Genomic DNA, 21228 nt, shown 5'->3' on the forward strand with positions numbered 1-21228 from the left:
GTATTTTACATGTTGATACTTTGAAATTATGGGTATATCCTTCTCCTCAACACTTATTGATAACTAAATCATTTCACTGATATTTGAAAATGAACTTCTAATTCTTTTGATTCTGTTATTAATTAATTAGCATTATTATACAGAGAAGAACTACTTACTCACCTTTTTAGTATAGCTATGGACTCTTGGATTCTTTTTCATTAAATAGCTTAAAACCTATCATCATTATTTCATTTTGTTGACATTAGCCCAAATTTAGCCAGTGAGGTATCTTTCAGTTTGGGTCCTATTTCCTTTTGACATGTCTCTATCAATACTTGAATCCTTCCCTAGTGATGTTATCCTGCATCACCCTTATTCCCACTATAGGACTAAAGGATTTATCACCAACTGTTCCAAAGACTGAGATCTGACACTCTTAGCTGTCCATTCTTCTTGGGAATTGTCTTTGGCTGAAGATAGTTGCCTTATTCAAGACCATAGTTCCTTTTTGGAGTGGGGGATATTGAGGAGGAGAGCTGGGAACCTATATCCAATGACTAGAGGATGAAGGTATATAAAAGCCTTACTCCTGCTCTTCAATTTAGGACAACTCTGAAGAGCCATGACAGCTTCAGAGCTCCTTGTGAATTTGTCTTAGAGATTATTGTAACTCTACTACAGGTTAAATTCTTTCTTCACCCAATTTTGCTTTTGTTCCCTTCTCTCACAGTTATTGATCCCAAGAGCATTCCTTAATGACCTCCAATTTGCTGATTTTCATCTCAGTGTACTTCTTGTGGAACCAAACCTGTGACAGTTGGTCTGATAACGTTCTGAGAAAACAGAACGTTAAAATGGGATTATGGAGCTGGATCACCCACTGCTCAGTGAGTAATGAGGTAGAGTATAAAGAGGCCCCTGGCACAAAATAGCAATTATAAAATTTTCACCATAGTTAAAATGGGATGCTATATTGGTGAAAGAAAATGTGATAGTGGTGTACGGTATTAAGCATTTGAGATACACGTAGGAAATAGTGATTATAAAGACAGTGGTACTGAATAGTGCTTCCTGGGGGCAATTGATACTTTGGGAAGAGAGAAGGAAAAACTGAAGATGATTAACCATCAATAAAAGACTAAATGTGAAAACCAAAAGGCCTCCTTGGAAAAACAAAAGAGATTCTCATTTCCTGTAGCCTGAGGGCAGAAAAGACTGAGAAATAGGTTCAGGACTTATGGATAGCAGAGCTCTAGAGAAAGTTAAATTCCCAACTAGTTATTTTTACCATGTCAAAGGTAGGGCCCCAACTGGAAACCAAGATATCAGATGAGGACATGTTTTTGATGAACTTGAAAATCTTAAATTCTCAGATTTCCCAGGACCCATGAGCCTGTAGAAATAGCCTACCATTCTTATAGAGAAAAAGACATTTCCTCCAAAAATAGGGTGTGGCTTACAAAATTAAAAGTAACTTTGTGAGATATTACCACACACCTGTCAGAATGGCTACCATCAATAAATAAACAAACAACAAGTGTTGGCAAGGGTGTGGAGAAAAGAGAACCCTTGTGCACTATTGGTAGGACTGCAATTTGGTGCAGCCACTATGGAAAACAGTTTGGAGGTTCCTCAAAAAATTAAAAGTAGAAATATCATATGACCCAGCAGTTCCACTTCTGGGTATTTATCCAAAGAAATCCAAAACACTAATTAAAAAAGATATATGCACTCCTGTGTTCACTACGGTGATATTTACAACAGCCAAGATATGGAAGCAACCTAAGTGTCCATCAATAGACAATTAGATAAAGATAATATGGCACTTATATACAATGGAATATTTCTCAGTTAAAAATAATAAAATCTTACCGCTTGTGACAATATGGATGGACTTAGAGGGTATTATGCTAAGTGAAAATAGAGGAAGACAAATACCACATGATCTCACTTACATATGGAATCTAAAGAACAAAATAAATGAACAAACAAAACAGAAACAGACTCATAGAGATGGAGAACAAACTGATGGTTGCCAGGTGTGAGAGGGTTGGGGGAGAGGTGGGTGAAAGAGGTGAAGGGATAAAGAAGTACAAATTGGTAGTTACAAAATAGTCATGGGGATGTAAAACATAGCGAAGGGAATATAGCCAAAAATATTGCAATAGCTATGTACTTGTATAGTGCCAAATGGGTACTAGACTAATTAGGGGGGGTCACTTCGTAAATCATAAAGATGTAATCACTATGCTGTTCACCTGAAACTAATATAAAATAATATTGAATGCCAACTGTAATTGAAAAATGAAAAAAAGCTAACATTGAAAAGTAATAATTGGCTTTGGTATAAATGTAATAGATATGAAGGAAAATAGGCTTTGATGGGAGGAAACAAGTAATATATTATTGATTCAAACATTTAGAACAATGTAAAAATAGAAAGTTCAAGTAGAACTTCTATAATTGTCATGAAATAATGACTTGCTTGGGGTAAGAAAGTGAACTTGTTGTAAAGCATAAAATTGTTGCCACGCAGCAGCCTACCTGTCTGTGTCCTCGCACTTGCCCCTAAAGCGAGGAGAGTCTGTGAGACAGATCCTTTCAGGTACTTTGTTTCACCTGTGTGCTTGCACCTTATGTTTCCCTGTTTGGCTCTAGAAAGATGGCTGGTTACCCAATGACGAGTAAGATTCCCTACGGGGGTGGGGGGGGGGGAGAGGAGGGAGGGGGGCAACTCAAGCCAGGCACAGTCCAGTCGTGTGGGGACCAACAAGAGAATCCATGTGGTTGATAGAGGTGAGCACAGCCCCCGACATTCTCCCCCCCCCCCCCCCCAAGGAGAGCCTCTGCCTCTGTGGCTGCATTCCTTCCCACAAGCTGCAGGGGAAGAGATTCAATGATGTGCTCTCCATCTATTCATATGCGTGAAGGTTTTGTCCCTTGGGGAAGTACATACATCCTGAGACTTAAGGTCCAGCTGCCTGCAGGCAAGGGTGATTGGCTTGAATCAGTTTCCTATTATAATGTATGGGATTCACAGCTATAAGTAGGCCCGATTCATGGCTCAGTCCTTGAGGCTGGGGTCCCTTGGCCCCGCTTGCACACTATACATGGCTACTGTATTTCTTAACCCCGCGCCGCCCTCCTCGCTCCCCACAACCCTCGTCGCACGGGACGCGACATAAAATAGTTTATTGGTATTGGATTTTATTTCAAAGTATTTGTGTGGAAGGTTCTCTTTGACAATAAGTTCAGACAAACATTTTTTATTTATTACTAAAGTAGACAAGTACTCCAGCCTTTAGAAGAATCATAAAGAAAGTTAAAAATATTTTACATGAAGGAAAGATGTGCATGTTGCGTACAATGTGCATATTTTGAAATAATTATTATATTTATCACTGTGTAATGCTCAGCTTTCACTGGAAGGCATTTGAGCTTCACTGAAAAAGAACAAAAAGTCAAGTGAGAGGTTATATCTCTGTCTCATTGCCAGATTAAACCAGCCACAATACTATAAAGCTGTTGGCTCCAAACCAGAATTTTTCAAGATTAAGGTTGACGGCTGTTTTATATCCAGCCAAAATTTATTATCTCTAGAAACAATATGTATGTCTTCTTCAATTACAGAAATTCAACGTGATTCTGGGTATGACACTTCATAGAAAGAACTAAAATCATTTGTTAATCATTACCCTGATGTGGCAAGCTGATTAAGAAGAAAAGAGCTTCTCTACTGACTAAAAAGAGGTAACACATAAAATAGAGCGGACGTCTGTGCAAAAGCACAGAAACTTAAAGAGCAAAGATTTTGAGTTACGGGTAAGAGCACTTATAGCCCACAGTTCAATCTAAGTGAGAGCCCCACATTTAGAATTTCCACCAAATAGCTGCCAAATGTAGAGACAGGACACTCCCCTGAAATGTATAAGCAGTACCTTACCCACTCTCCCCTCCAAGCCCACTGTAGATGGGATCTGAAACAGACACATGAACTGTAAACCTAGGCTGGCCAGCATCCTCTCGCAGAGGCTTGTTTGCACAGTGAGCTGGGCGTGATCATTTTCTGCTCAGAATTTGAATCAAGACACAGAGAGAAAAATTTGACTATTTTCCATATTTCTTTGAAATCAGTGCAATATTTTGATTTGTGCAAAAGAGAATAACTCTTCATGGGGGAAATGGTGGGATCAAAGACGTAGAACTTGGAATGAGGATAAAAATTGAGGGTGAAGGGAAAGAGAAAGAAGGGAAGGGAATGAAAAAAGACTGACCTGACTTGAGCAGAGAATTTTGTATGGCACTGAGTAAAAACATAAGACCTTGGGGCGTATATGGAATTAGGCAATTGCCTGCTGAGGAGTATGAATTCTGCCCAGTTAACAATAACCCAAGATCTTGCTAAGCCACAAAGCAGAGAGTTGGTATCATCAGAGCGGGTTGCATGAAATCTAAGCAGCAGTGCCATGCAAGGGAGCTGGGGGCAGAGGTACATGCATCCTGGGGGGTGACGAGCATCTCGCCAGGAAAACCACCCTACAAAACAGAACCTTAATTTGACACTGCGACTGTTACCTTCTCCTTATTTTGTTTCTTCATTCCTTCTTCTTTATTTCATCCCAATCTTCCAGGTTCCTCTTCTATCTCTCTCCTATTCTATTGTACTTCTTACTACTGTTACTCTGTGGCCATGTTTTTATTTATTTATTTAAAATGTTCCCCCCTAGTTTTCTATGACCATGTTTTAAGCAATATCCACTGTTGCAAAATTTCTTGAATAATGACTCCCCTCTCCTAAACTGCTATCTTTCTAACCTCATAGGTGGGTTTTCTGAAATCATTGTCCGGAAATATACATATACTGGGGTTGCCAAAAATATATACAAGTGGACACTTTGGTCAACGCTGCTCAAGCAGTATTTTGCCATAATCAGAAGTGTCTGGACGCTGATGGTAACCACTCTGAGCACCCCTTGTAATTGCAGAATTCAAATGCAACTTGTAGTCATCTTTTGTTATCGGTATATATTGAGTATTACAATTTTAGTACAGTTTTTCTTGCTTAAAATGTGTATACATTTTTTTGGCACCCTCTGTGTGTGTGTGTGTGTGTGTGTGTGTGTGTGTGTGTATTTGCATAAGAATACATATTACTCTAAAATGTGGGAGGTGGGTGCTTTTTCTAGGACAGAACTTTCATCAAGTTTTCAAAACTCATTAGGCTGTGAAAAAGTCAATTCAATTTTCCAAGATGGTTTTAGCTCTGTGTCTGTTTTCTCATCGATAAACATGTTTATCAACTTTGCTGCTTCACGTGTCATTAGATTGAAGAACACTGACGAATATAAGCATCTGCTTCTAATAATTATAAACTAATACTACTGCCAGAGAAGCCCAACCGTAAGATCATAAAATTAATAATAAAAGAAAGAAAATGAAGATATGTTTAACTCTTAGAAACTTCACTTTGATAATGTACATAAGTGAGTCAGCATTTGAGAGGGATTCTTTGAATGATTCCTCTCCTGGCTCATTTAAGCATTAAGTGTCAACTATTGTTTTCCAACTACATGGTTAAGAGGTGAAGACCACAATGCAGAAGGGCAATTGAAGAACAATAAGAAATGAAAATAAAACCACTGATATTTTAATGAAAGTAAATTGGAAATACAGACATGATTTACCAAAATTATTCTATCTATTCACAAATTTTGAGCATTTCTTTTGGGTGAGCTCAGGAACAAACTTTATATTCATTTCATTTATCCAGTGTGTGACCTGCTTTGTTTTCTTGGTTACTGTGTGATGTGGATGAGTCTGATTGTCATAGTGAGGATGGTGAAAAGAGGCATTTTTTTGTGGGATTAGGGGAAAGTTAGTTACCATTCTCAGTTCGTCTATATCCTAGTTAGCAGGTAGGAAGTCACCCCTCTCATTCTCACCAGTAAACTACAGCAGGTCCTTGAATAATGTCCCTTTGTTGAAAATCATTTAGTTATAGCATTGATGAGATGCCATAGGAATTTAACTCATGTTTATAGCCATCAGCCTATGGTAAAGTTGGTTTCATTATACTTTGTTTTGCTTAAAGTCGCAGAACATATTGATGATATTAAGCAAGGACTTACTGTATAATTAAGGGACAGAGTGTTGTTAGTTGGTGCTTCACCAGTCAGAGAGCTCCAGCTACTGTCCTTTTGATGCTCACCACACCCCATTCTCCCATACAATTGGAGACCTTCAATTATGTCCCCAAGTGGTACTTCCCTGTGAAACTGCATGTGTCTTTGATTTCAGGAGCGGTGGTGGAGGGGTGGCTTTTGGCAAGGACTTGAAAGTATACCAACAAATTGTGAGGTAGCGCATGGTTGATTTTATGCCCTTTACATGTTTTGCTTCTTTGTGCCCTATGATTTTATCTGAACATTTTTAGACATGCCATTAATATTGAATGTGATTTTCTTGTCTGTGCATTTTTTTCATTTTGTACACCAGTCCTCTCTGTTAAAACACATCTCAGAATTCATTGCTTACAGGGAGTTATTCATGATTTGCCTGGCTTGATAGTCTTGATAACTTTATTGCTACAGTATTCAGAAATGAATTTTGGGCTATATTAAGCTATTTTAAATTCACTTACATGTTATCTCCTCATGTGTGCTTCAGTGATTGTTTCAGTGTAGGTTCCTGTGTGTATAGTTTCATCAAGAGTCCCTGAATTCAGGACCTGTGCCATGGATTTGTTATACCTTCCTATGTCTCTCTAATGTCCTTTTCTCAATAATGAAATATTGCTGTCCAGTGGCCCGGGACCAGAACACAGCAGTCTTTTCACAGAAACATCTTTAGTAGGGTAAGGGTGCTCTAGGGAACCTAGGGATTTGCGGGGATTTCCCTCAGCATGTCCTGTAGTCCTGCTGTTGTTCCTCCTGAATGCCACTCTGTACGAGATGCTTACCTGACTGTGTCAGATGCCAACCATTGAGGACATCCTGGAAATTCCAAGCGCTGCTTGTTTTGCTTTTCTTGCCTTTGCTTCAGTAGCAGAGCTTACACACTGCCAGCGTTTGCGTACTATGACAGTTTGTGAATGTTAATATTACTCAAATTAAAATGCCCATCTGTTTCCTTATGCCTAATCCTCACCGATCCCCTCAGGGCCCTGCGACTGGGCTGTGAAAAGTGCCCCCACATTGTGCAGCTGTTTAATGGCTCTCACTTATTCACTGTAGCACTCATAAATGACAGATCACAGAAAATCAGAAACTCACATGTCAAAACAGACTTTCAAAATTCCACGAAAACCGAAAAGGCCAGAACCTTCCTGACTTTTTTTTGTTCTCATGACTGCATCATTGGAGAGACAGAACCGTTTACATGGGCCACCACCAAAATGCAAATGAGCTTGCACTTGAAAATCCTCAGGAGAGCTTTCCTAAAACTGGCTAATGGGAATGTTATGGGAGAGTGTGAGCATGAAGCAGCTACTTCTTGATCATGTTTCCGCACTGTACCGTACCAGGCACTATACTAGGCACATTCATAGAATTGCCCAATTTCGTTAAATCAACTCCCTGTATCTGGAAAATGTTTTTTTCCCACTTGTTATCTAGGCCTCATCTTTTCCTGGGGGAGTAACCAGAGCAGTTTGTTGAGAAGAAATGTCTTAGGAGTCTCAGAGGATTTTACTTCACCACATGTCGGCCCTCAAATACAATTGAGAATAAAAGTACTGAAACCTAAAACAACCCCCAAGATAAAGTTAGCGACCAGATACTATAACTTTTTCAGAGATCCTCACATCATAAATGATACATTTAAAATATCTGATTTATTTTGAAACATCCTCTGTATTACAAAACTGAACAATAAACTTGTAAAGAATGTGAAGCAAAAATAAATTTAAAAGCATTTCAACGCAGAGAAAATTGTAAAGAATGTGAAGCAAAAATAAATTTAAAAGCATTTCAACGCAGAGAAAATTGTGTTCAACAATATATAGGCAGCTATCGCTACATAACATCCACTCTAAAATTTGTAAGAAGACTCATTTAAACTCACTCGTATGTCGACCAGTCAGCTTGTGGTGAGGAGATCCAGGCTGGACTTGGCTGGGTTTGGTTTCAAACCTCTGTAGGTTGGATGGGTGGCTTTTCTTCACATGCCTTTCATTCTCCTTGGAACAGTGGACTAGTCAGGGTACGATCTTCTGGCCCAGGCATAAGATAGCAAGTCACCACCAAGTGAGCACATTTCATGTCTTTGCTTGGATCGTTTCTAACATCCCAAAGGCCACAGTTAAATCACACGGCCAATTCTAAAATCCATGGGGCAAGGAAAAATGGTATGTTCATAGTGGGAATTGTGGGGAAGTGGAGATTTCCTGAACAGTAACCCAAGGTTTTTTTTTTTTTTTTTTTTCTCGTAGGTTCTTCTCTGTCTCACAGATAATATAAATATTCTAGTGCAAATGAGTTTCTTGGATTTGGTAATTTAGGTAAGTTTTCCATTTAGGCTCTTGAGCTTTCCCATGTAATTCCCTCTGCCTGAATGTCTTTCTAGCTCTCCAACTAAATCCTACTTATATTTCAAAATTTAGCATCATTTCCTCTTGGAAGATTGGGCTAAGTGCCTCTCCCTATTTTTAAAGTAGCTGTTAACATATTATTTTGAAATTCTTTAATTACATGTTTATTTCCCATAATTGACAATAAGCTTCTCCAGGGTAAGTTTCGGATCTTAAATCTAGGTACTTGGTAGTTTTTGGAGAACTGACATAAAAGTACATAGCACATGTCCTCTGCATATACTTTCCTTGCCTGCTGGTCACCTATAACCTCATTTTCCAAGTGTTTTAAAGGAACATGTACATAATATTCCAATAATAAAAACAATGCCTCCCATCTGCATGGGCTTTAGAGATTATAAGGTACATTATAGCCACATAATTTGAGACAAGAAACCTCTCTCTGTTCTCGGTTTCTATGTTTTTACTTGTCTCTATCATTATCCTCTGTTAAATCTGTCCTTTCACTTTATTGGGCTGGCTTGTCTTCTTTCCTAGTCTTTGATTCTAATATTGACGAATGATGCTGGGAAAATCACAAAACTGTGAGCACTCTTTAGATTTTTAATCTCAGTTGGATTTTGAAAGAAAGTCATTTGGCAATCTTTTATCTTGTCAAAAGTCTCTTCCAGTCTTCTGAGCTGCGACTATAATTCTTTACAGCAATTTTAGTTCTCTCACTTATGTCCTAACCCATTTTCTTTATTCCCCAATTGTTAATAGTTGCTTGGAGAAAAGACATTGTAGGAATTATCTATGTTGTGCTTATCGGCAAAATGTATGTAGTTGCCCAGACACACCATTTTCTTCTTTGCCCTGTTGCTTTGGTACTTTATCTTCCTTGTTCTTGAATCTCAATGCCTATCCTCCCTCTCAGGTGCTCTTCATCCACAATTAGTTCCTCCTCTTTGTCCCCTAAATATGTACTTTTAAAACACACAATGTGATATATAAATGATGTATTACAGAATTGTACACCTGAAGCCTATGTAACTTTATTGACCACCGTAACCCCAATAAACTTTAATTAGAAAGAAAAACCACACATATCAATGATTTTTGATCACTTCTTCATATGTAGTCTATTAAAAAATGAGCACCTGCAGTGCCTGTTACATGATAGGTTCAGGTACATCCCACAGCATCGCAGTCTCTATTGCCCAACCAGGATGTGGTCTGGAGTAAAATGTGTGTGGTAATCTCTTCCTCGGTGTTGGGTATATGGCTAGAGGGTGAGAGATAAACAGCAAGGGCATAAATTGAGAAATATATTCATTCAGTCTTTGACAGCAGAGGTGTCCCATGCTAAAGTTAGGATCAAGGGATCAATAGTTGCAAAAGGCGGGTATTAAGAATGGTGGAGCAGAGTGCCCTGGATTGTCAGGCCAGCTGTTGATGAGTATTTGCGGGATACAAGACATTTCTTTTATCAGAGTATGTACAACCATCACACTTATTCATTTACAAGACAAGGCTTAGTACAACAGGTAGTGCATAATAAATACTTGACTGAATGGCTGATAGTGAATTGGGTATGAGTATTATGTTCTTTTTTTAATGAATAGAATTAGTACTTTATTCTAGGACTCAAAACAAGGACATAGAAAGTTCCACACCCAAACCCAAGTCTTCATTCAAACTAGTTTTTTCCATATCATTTAGAACTAAGTTTTGAATTTATTCCAGGAAACAAATGTCAATTAGATAGAACTCTCTACCATCCCCCCTCCCACTTTATAGTCTTTCCACAAAAATATTATGATCTTCTTAAATATACCATAGCAGCTACATCCCAAGAATGGCAAGATGTCTTTATGAAAAATCCCAGAGTCTCAGAAAAATTTAATAGTAGACACATGAGTATCTACCTACACACCCTGATCTGGATCCATTTCTTGCTTCAGAATGAATTTTAGAACTTTCTAAAATTCTATCTGCCATTGGCAGATACAGCCATGCAATTTCAGTGCCAAGGTGCTTTTATTTTATCTGCTTGATTTACCCCCCAATATCTGCTTTTTTTCCTTTTATGTCTGCTTTTCTTCCCTTTTATTTTCCTGATTTTAATTCTTTTTTATTTGTAAGTATCTCTACTAACAGTGATTTGTAATTCACTCTACTCAATTTTCAGAAAAGGTGTAATGATCTAATTTGACTTACATGAAGTATAATAAAGGAAATTAAACTTCATGTTATTTGCTGAAAGTTTTCCTTTTCCCTGAAATGCTATTTCAATCTGAGACATTTGACGAGAAATTCAATCTGAGAAATTTCACTCAGTCTTTAAACCTGATTTAAATGACTTCTCCGCTTTCCCACTTCAGTAATCTTCATTCCTTTTGTTCAAACCAGAAGCTCAGTAATCTTTATATTGCATTTGACTAAATCATATGTTTGTCTGTTTTTCATGTAGACCATGCTTTCTTTCATAACATCATGTCATGGCTTTTGAGCCAGCACTTACTACATTTGTGCTACATAAACGGGTGAGGGCTGAAATCTGATGGGGATTATTAAGAATACAGGTGTAAGAGGGAGGAGCATTGATGAAATCCAACTAATATCCACTGTGAGTTTGTAGGCCATATGTGATCACAAGCTATCGTGAGGAGCCTGGGAGAAATAAAAAGAACTGCAATGAAGACATTGGTTTTCCTGAAGTGATTACTTGCTGATTGCACTATTCTTGAAAAATGAGTAAAAAGAAATCAATTTTGAGTTAATGTGCTGAAGGTTGGGGCAGAATGCTCATTTTAGTCACTGAGGCTCACTGAGAGTGTGATCAGTGCTCAGGGCAGAAAATCACCCCCAAATTACCTGAAAATTTATTATCCAAGTCCCAAATAAGGCCTAGTTAATGCAATAGGAAGTACATTCCAAATAGATTAGTTTATCTATCCATCTGCCTCGATCTAATTTACAATTTGCAATTATAAGCATTTCATTAATCAGTTAACAAGGCATATTTATAAGGCACATTAATTCATAGGTTACAACAGTACTGACTTATTTTAAAGGCAACCTTGGTATTTTAGCAAAGAAAAGCTAATGCTATTTATATTAAAGGATCAGAATGGGAATTGGGTTTAAGATGTAAATCAACCTTTATGATAATAACTGCTTTAGTTTATTATTAATAGTTTAATGAGGTGAATTTTGATTGAGTCTGGATGATATATGATAGATGCAATGGGAATACCAACACTTAAAAATACACAGGAAATAGAAGAACATGATTAAAGAATTTATCTTTCATGTTAGCATGTTGGCTTCCTGTCTTTGTCTTCTCCGTGAAATGTGAGCATACTATCTTTACTATTTTTTACAGCCAAGTTTTAAAACACATAATCAGGAGAAATCATGGAATTTTTAAATCTGTAGAGGCATTTACAGTTAACTATTCTATAATATTTAAGTTACTGTATAAGCATTTTGCAAAAGATAGTATAATCCTAGTTTCCTGCACCTGTGAATTACATGTCTAAAGTGTGTGATTGAAGGTGATAATTACCCAAGTAAACATATACTCTTTCAGTTTAGTCACCTGTAAGCCTTCTTTTCCTGGTCTGAAAGTCTGCTGATATTAAGCTAGTTTTGAATCTCAGAGAGTACATATGAATTTCTTCTTCATATTCTCATTCATGAGCATAAACTGAGCCAAAAGCCAGATGTTCTTCTCTTGGATGATTTGTATTGTTACATTTTTCACCTTTCTCTGCCTTTCTCAGCCAAAATAGAGTTCTCAGTCACTCTTTTACCTAACCAGACATTGACCATCTCATTAAATGTGAAAATATTATCAGAAGTGTAATCGATGTTTGCTGAAACTCCCATGCCCTAACAGCTAATCCAAAACAAACCTCATGATTCAATAGCAAATCTTACCTGATAATTATAACCTGACTACCACTTTAAAGGGGGACAGAAACATGTAAATCTGATTTTATATTTTCTATCCAGCAGTGTTGCATATGATTAGCTTCTAATGCCTGGAGCTTTAGCAAAACATATTGATTAGCTTTCACATAATGCTATGGGTAGTAAAATGTTGAATTTTGCTGCAGGTAAAATGTGTCCTGTCGAATAATAATCCACAGCCAATTCACATGTGTGTTTGAGGAGAGAATTCGCATTTGGCAGGTCAGAAACCCACTAGACATATTGATTCGAATATTCGTACTAGTTTTGAACACTTATCACACACATTCTTAGAAACACCTTGACTTTGGATATTTATTCACATTAATATTACTATATACATTCCTTCAGTTAAAAGCTACCCTAAAGATAATAATCATGTTCATACAGTTCAGTTTCCCACCAATGAAGGAAAATGACCAAATTTTAAAACCATACTGAACATATTATCGAGTCTAAGTAGTGTCTACTGAAGAATGTTATCTCAGAATCCACAGCTTCCATGGGAGATGATGGGGAAAACGACCCTCGCTTGAGTCTGGATTTGGGCGATAAACAGGCTTGGGACTGCAGGCATGTCGCCTTGCCTCTCTGGATGTCCGTCAGTCCAAAGCGGAGAGTCTGTACTAGACTCTCTCCAAAGTCATTCCCAGTTCCAGGAAGAAAGCAAAATTCAAAACACCTGAATTCTAATTTCCAAGCCATTAGACTCCTCTTCACATTTTTTTCTTAAATTATTTAGAATGTTTTAAGAGCTGCAGTGTGATGAGTCATTAAAGTGGCTACTATTCTTCAGCCCCCATTGACTTGATTGTGACAACCTGTTTCCCTGTGATTTTTTCTTCTTAACTTAAGCAAAACATAAGCAGATCCCTTGTGTTACATAAAGGAATGAATATGTGAGTAAACTAAGCAAAAAATTTGTAGTACTCATAATTAAGACCTCCTTTCAGAAAGGCAAATGTGTACCTTACGGCTCTGTTTTCATAATCAAGAAATGTGGAGAATGATGGGTAAGGGCAAAATATTCAGAGAGCTACAAATTAATTCACATACCACAACCAAGTTGGAACCTTCATTCGTCAAATGCTTTTGAGTAAAAGTGTGAAATTGCTACCATTTTACCTCCAGAAAACAGAACACTTTCTTAATCTTATAAGCTATTTCATTAAACAGTATTTAATACCTACAAGAAAGTATACTATAAATGGCTAAGCCAAGAATACAGATTTAGGGCAGTTTATGACCTTACCATTGTCAGGTACAAAGGAAGACGGCAGTTTCTTTGTGTATAATTGCATTTAAATTTTACGCCATTACCAAGTTGAAATGAGAATTGTTGATCATTTAGAACTGACTCTGGTGGTGAACACACAATGCAATATATAGATAAGGTATTATAGAATTCTACACTTGAAACCTATATAATTTTACTAAGCAGTGTCAACCCAATAAATTTAATAAAAATTAAAAAAAAATAAAGAGGCATTTTGAAGATTAATTTAATGACATATAGTTGGGCTATTTTGAGAGGCCTGAAAAATAATAAAAAGGAGTTTTATTTTGAAAAGAATCCCTCACCTCTTTGCAGCCCATATCAGGGTCTACTGCTGCAGCTTTGTGCTGGATGAATAGTTTGTGTGGGTGGCAGGGAGGAGAGAAGGGGGTTGGCATGTACCCAGAGGCCTTTTCATTTTCTAAAATTGAAAATCCCCTCAGTTGCCATAAATTAAGTTTAAATCATTTGGTATCAAATATCTAAAAACAATAAATTGAAAAGGAAAAAAAAGGCCAAATGAGAGTAACAAAAAGTGTCCTAGAGTTGCAAATTCCTTCTAAAACAAATAAACAAAAAACCAAACTGAAATCATGAAGCTCTTAAGGCAGTGTGTTAGTAATTTAGGTTGTTACTCACGTACCAGCCAAGCTCAAAATTACAAGGTGCATGGGACAGCACCCTGCCTCAGGGTTATGGAACCAGATCTTTTCCCCTTAGTTTTGCTGTTGACTTTCTGAGAGACCTGGAGCCAACGTAAGGAAATTTAAAAGGGAGACAATTAGTGGGGTCAGTAAGATGAGGAGGAAAAAGGAAGGATGGGAAGTGGTGGAAGGTTGTGGGAAAGGGAAAATCTGTATAACACAGGGAAGACCTGAAAGGAAAGAGAAAACTTGAGAAGTGTGGTGTAATTGGGAAAAAAGGAAAAGTGATTCAGGTGACTTTGGGTTCTTGACATCGTATATTCCAGAAGATTTAGAAAACAAAACAACAGTGGGAGCCTAGGAGTTAAGCAATTTCTTCCTAGAGAGAATTTACCAATCTTAGAAGTCAGGAAATTAGGCTTACTCAAAGTCACCATTATTATTTTGCTGGCAATGTGGGATTATACTGTGACTTATTTATGGTCTATAAATACCATTTTCAATATTATAGGATTTGAAAACTTTCATTTAGTCAAAACTACATTTTTAGGACATTACAAACTATGAGGAATTATAGTTGAAATACTTTGTCATTTCAATGCGAGTTTTAGTGTTTGTGTGTTATTAAATACCCAACTTGAATATCTGAATTTAAGACTCTGAATTAAGTATCATGCTTTGTTTTAAAGCAATGTAATAATAGAACATTCACACTATACTGGCTTTGAATTGGTAAAATATGAATAGTCTGGACTCAAATTTATCTTTGCAAAGCAAATGCTCTCTTTATGAGTATTACTGTTTCAATGGGGCAAAAATTTTGGTAGGAAAAATTTTACATAATAAGACGATTTTCTTCAAAAGCATCAAAGCACTTCAAAAGTACCCACTCCACCAAGAACAACCATTATGCTAATTATAGATTGTTTAAATTTATTTTTCAAATAGGTTTCCAAGGGTCTCATTGGGTCCTCTGTTAGCTTAGTTGAGTTGGTGTATATGAGAATAAGCAGTGCTTTTGCTACCCTTTAAATAGGTCAGTGTGGCAAATACTATTTGCCTGCTTTATATTTATCTTCCTCTCCTTACTGTTAACAAAACATCAGTTTTGTGCAATGCAGCAATACTCCTATGTATACATTCTCTTTCCCAGCTTCCCTTGTAGCTAGGTTTGGCCATGTGACATAGTTCTAATGGTTTGAAAGGTTACAATTAAACCCATGAGATCAAAGTGAATGTCCGTAAGGGATTATGGGAAAGCTTTATCTTTCTCAATGAAAGGGCAAAGCCGCTGGTACTGCTGTTTATATTTTCTTTCTTTTATAGTGTAGATGTGCTGTCTGGGATTACAGCAATAGCTAGAGCTTGTCACCATGAGGTGACTCGGAAGAAGATGAAAATTAATACTGTTAAAATGGTGGAGGAAAAGAATGGAAAGAGCCCGTGTTCCTGGTATCTCAGAACAGCTAAGCTAATGCTAAAAAGTACATACCTTTGGACTTCGTATTTTTTGAGGAAAATAAATTTTATTTGTTTAAGTCATTCTTAGGTGTTCTGTCACTTGTAGTCAAATCCACTTTTAAGTGATACATTAAATATTAGGTGGTATGTGTTTGTGTCTATGACTATGTGTGTATTTTAGTTGGTCTTTATCCTTCACTTACTATGAATGATGAGGTGTATAAATATGGATTTCTTCTCACGCTCAGCTACCTTTGGAAGCTTTTAGGGAGAAAAATGGAGGAAGAACATGTGAAAAAGAAAGTGAAAAAGTAGAAGAGTTTATGGAAAAGGATGGAAGGTGAGGTTATCTTGAAAGAAAAATAAGGGATAAATTCTAAAAAGAAACAAATTTAAAATTAAACAGTGAACCTGAAAATGTAATGTGAGTATAATTTATGTGCTTGATTATCTTTATTAGTCTCTGTGTGCCTTAATTTATTAAAAAATATTTTTCAATGCCTATGATAGCATTGCTTTGCAAACATGTGGATATTTGATTTTAAGAAGTATGTGCTGAAGCTCAGAGTAATGAAGGCACATCTGATGACCAGTGCATGCGTGTTTCTATAGATGGGTCTGCTCAGTCTATGGAGGCTCTCTTTTGAGAATTCTCAGTCAAATCCTCTTTTTCTCCAACTTGTTAATTTCGCATATAAAAGAAATAGAGTCTTTGAGGTAACCATGGTGGGACCTCAAACGAGAGGCCTCAAAAAGTCAGATGATATCGGCATGAAAGATGGAGCCATGTAGGACGTGCTGCTCAACTCTCAGAGCAATCTTTTACTTCCATGGTGCCAGGACGGGGCAGGCTGGGTGACTAATGTGTAGCAACCTCTTAACAAAAAAATGAACTGAATTATGCATTTATTTTTTGCTGAAAATTAGTTTTTATTCTTACAACATTTATAACTCTGAAAATGGGGGAGATAAATTGTGTTTGAACAGTCATTAACACAGTCAATCTTGTCACTCTTTTATAGAAAAAAAAAATAACTTCCCCTAATTCCTTCCCATCCATCTCCACGCCTTCACCTCCGGGAGAAGTATACTCTGAAAACTCTTTCAGTGGATATATACATAATTTATTGCCAAAAATACAGAAATTTATTTTTAAACATTTCCCCATCCTCTCCACTCAGTACCCAGAGGTATACACTGGAGACATTTTGTTGTATTTCCTTTCCGTCATGTGTCTGTATGTCTATTTATCTTTTTTCATCCTCACAAAATTGTGCTCCGTATATATGGATTTGTATCAAGGCTCATTTTCTTCTTAACTTTGCATCACGATCATGTGCTTAGAGAAGTGTATTTCCATAGGTTCAGGGACATTTTCTGGGAAAGAAAGTAATGAAGAGCCCATCACACCCTAACAAATAAATGGAAGGGGGAGGTAGCAGATAGAGGGATATATGTTAAATGCAGAAACCACAGATAATTCAGTGATGCTAGTAATCAGCAAGGTTAGAAGTCACTATTGTAGACTAGGATTCACAAACCGAAGGATTGTCAGCCAAATGTGGCTTGCAGAAGTTTTCCATTTAGTTTATAGAATATTTTTTTTTAAATTGAGTTAGTGGGCAACATTTGTAAATTGATATATTTCACATGCAAATCTAATGTTATGTTTTTAAAAAGCCAGAATAATTGTCAAATCAATGGCCTCATTCCTACATGGCAAATATTGGCTGGAGTCAATTGTGGTTCTTCAGTGAGATGGAGTTTGCATTTTCATTGCCTTACGGTCAACTTGGCTTCTATAAGCCATTGCATTTGCAAAACTAGGGGAGGGACTAGATTTAATTTCTTTAAGTTTTTTTATTAGTTATCATAATTATTTTGTGAGAGTATAGCTTTCCACATGCCCAACTAGGTAGGGCAGAACATGGATTATAATTTTTCTTTAATATGGCCATTACATCTTCTAGACCTACATTAGAGATTCTCACTATGTATTTGAAAATTGGCCACACTCTTTGATGGACAGGAATATTTAAGTATACAATATAACTTGAAAACATATTTTATTTTATTTATTTTTAAAGATTTTATTAAAATATAGCTAGCATACAATATTATATGAGTTTTAGGTATACACCATAGTTATTCAACATTTATATACCTAAAGAAGTGATCACCATGATAAGTCCAGCAACCATCTGACACTGTACCACACTATTATGATATTATTGACTATATTCCCTATGTTGTACATTATATACCCATGACTTACTTGTTTTATACCTGGAAATTTGAATCTCTTATTCCCCTTTGCCTTTTCCCCACTTTTTAAAATTTTCAATAATAGTTTGCACTCTATTATTTTATATTAATTTTAGGTGTACAGCATAGTGGTTAGACATTTGTATAATTTAAGATTAGCCTAGTACCCACCTGACTAGTCTAGCACCAACCTGGCACTACACAATTATCACCATATTATTGATTATATTCCCTGTGCTTTACTTTATATCCCCATGACTATTTTGTAACTACCAATTTGCATTTCTTAATCCCTTCATAGTTTTCACCCTGCTCCCCCACCCCCTCTCATCTATCACCCTGATAAATCTAGTACCCATCTGACACCATACATAGTTATTAAAATATTATTGACTATATTTCTTATGCTAAACCCTACAACCCCATGACTATGGTGTAACAATGATTTTGTACTTCTTAATTCCTTCCCCATTTTCAGCTCCCCCAACCCATTCCCATCTGGCAACCATCAAAATGTTCTCTGTATTTATCAGTTTGTTTCTGTTCATTTGTTTGTTTATTTTGTTCTTTAGATTTCACTTATAAGTGAAATCATATGACATTTGTCTTTCTCTGTCTGACTTATTACTTCCAGCACAATACCTTGTAGGTCCATCCATGTTGTTGCAGATGGCAAGATTTCATTATTTTTTATGGCTGAGTAATATTCCATTGTATATACCATGTTTTCCCCAAAATAAGACTGGATCTTATATTAATTTTTGCTCCAAAAGACGCATTAGGGCTTATGTTTAGAGTATGTCATCCTGAAAAATCATGCTATGGCTTATTTTCTGGTTAGGTCTTATTTTTGGGGAAACATGGTATGTACCATCTCTTCCTTATTTATTTATCCATTCAGGGACACACAAGTTGCCTTCATATCTTGGCTATTGTAAATAATGCTGCAGTGAACATATGGATGCATACGTCCCCTCAAAGTAGCAATTTGGATAAATATCCAGAAGTGGGATTACTAGATCCTTCGTTGTCTCATTATAGCCTTTGTTTTAAAGTCTATTTTTTCTTGTGTAACTATTGCTACCCTAGCTTTTTTGTTTTGTTTTGTTTTGTTTCCATTTTCATGAATTATCTTTTTCCATTCCCTTACTTTCAAACTGTGTGTGTCTTTGATCTGAAGTGAGTTTCTTGTAGGCAGCATGTGTAAGGGTCTTTTTTCTTATCCTTTCAGCCACCCTGTGTCTTTTGATTGAAACACTTAATCCATTTATATTGAAAGTAATTATTGATAGATAAGTGCGAGGTCTGACAATTACATTCGCAAACTTGTTGCAATGATCTTGCTAACATTTTTTGATATCAGAGGTATTATTCATTATGAATTTGCACCAACTGAATGGTTAACGAAGTTTACTGTTTGGAAGTGCTGAAAAGGCTGTGTGAAAAAGTTAGACAACCTGAACTTTTCGCCAACAATTCATGGCTCTTGCATCACGACAATGCACCAGCTCCCACAGCACTGTCTGTGAGGGAGTTTTTAGCTAGTAAACAAATAACTGTATTGGAACACCCTCCCTACTCACCTGATCTGGCCTCCCAATGGCTTTTTTCTTTACACGGAGATAAAGGAAATTATTGAAAGAAAGACATTTTGATGACATTCTGGGCATCAAGGGTAATATGACAACAGTTCTGATGGCTACTCTAGAAAAAGAGTTTCAAAACTGCTTTGCAAGGTGGACTAAGTGCTGGCATTGGTGCGTAGCTTCCCACGGGGAGTACTTCGAAGGTGACAGTAGTGATATTTAGCAATGAGGTATGTAGCACATTTTCTAGGATTAGTTTGCAAACTTAATTGTCCAACCATGTAGTTATTGTCATTTTATCACTCATACTTATTTATTTATTTAAAGGAGTCCCTCTAAGATTCTTTGTAATACTGGTTTGGTGGTGATGCATTCCTTTAGCTTTTTCTTGTCTTGGAAGGTCTTTATCTGTCCTTCAATTCTAAATGATGGCTTTACTGGGTAGAGTAATCTTGGTTGTAGGTCCTGACGTTTTATCACTTTGAATATTTCCTGTCAATCCCTTCTGGCTTGCAAAGCTTCTGTTGAAAAATCTGCTGATAGTGTTATGGAGAGCTCCCTTGTGGGTAACTAACTGCTTTTTTCTTGCTGCTTTTAAGTTCTTCTTTGTCTTTAACCTTTGGCATTTTAATTATGATGTGTCTTGGTATGGGCCTCTTTGGGTTCCTGTTGTTTGTGACTCTTTGCACTTCCTGGGCTTGTATATTTTTTCCTTCACCAGGTTAGGGAGTTTTCAGTCATTATTTCTTCAAATAGGTTTTCAGTTCCTTGATTTCTCTCTCTTCTTCTTCTGGTACCCCGATAATGTGAATGTTGGTCTGCTTGGTGTTATCCCAGGGGCCCTGTAAAACATCCTCATTTTTTTTGGATTTCTGTTGTTGTTATTCTGATTGGGTGTTTTATGCTACCTTACCTTCTAAATTGCTGATTCAGTCCTCTGCTTCATCTAATATACTTTGTATTTTCTCTAATGTATTCTTCATTCAGTTATTGTATTTTTTATTTCTGACTGGTTCTTTTTTATGTTTCCTATCTTTTTGCTGAAATTCTTCCTGAGATCACTGAGCATCCTTGTCACCAGTGTTTTGAACTCTGCATCTAGTAGATTGCTTGTCTCCATTTCGTGTAGTGATTCTAGAGCTTTGTTCTATTCTTTTATCTGGGACATGTTTCTTTGTCTTCCCATTTTGCCCCCTCCCTTTGTTTGTTTTTATGTATTATAAAGGGTTGCTATGTCTCCTGGTTTTAGTAGGGTGGCCTTATGTAGTATGTGTCCTGTGGAGCCTAGTGGAAGAGTCTCCCTGATCATCAGAGCCGGGTGCTCCAGGTGTGTTCCCTGTGTAGGTTGTGTGTGCCCTCCTGTTGTAGTTGAGCCTTGGTTGCTGTTTGCACATCAGTTAGAGGGATTAACCCTCAGGCTGATTGGCTATGAAGGCTGGCCCTGACTATAGTGAAGAAGTTGTGGTGCAGGGGCTGTCAGAGCAGGATTCACTTTAGCAGGGCTTCGGTGCCTTCCCATTGTGTCCTTTG

The 21228-nt window shown here is 37.0% G+C and overlaps 1 long non-coding RNA gene across 1 annotated transcript in view; it reads left to right on the forward strand.

The window, feature by feature from the left end:
• The first annotated feature begins 722 nt into the window (after positions 1–722).
• Positions 723–21228, forward strand: part of LOC141570216 (uncharacterized) — a 251642-nt gene continuing 231136 nt past the window's right edge. The window contains exons 1-2 of the long non-coding RNA XR_012494225.1: positions 723–869; positions 3613–3732. This is a non-coding gene — a long non-coding RNA (uncharacterized LOC141570216). The remainder of the gene's footprint in view (positions 870–3612; positions 3733–21228) is intronic.

The sequence above is a fragment of the Rhinolophus sinicus genome, linkage group LG01 (genome assembly GCF_036562045.2).
Source record: "Rhinolophus sinicus isolate RSC01 linkage group LG01, ASM3656204v1, whole genome shotgun sequence".
NCBI lineage: Eukaryota > Metazoa > Chordata > Mammalia > Chiroptera > Rhinolophidae > Rhinolophus > Rhinolophus sinicus.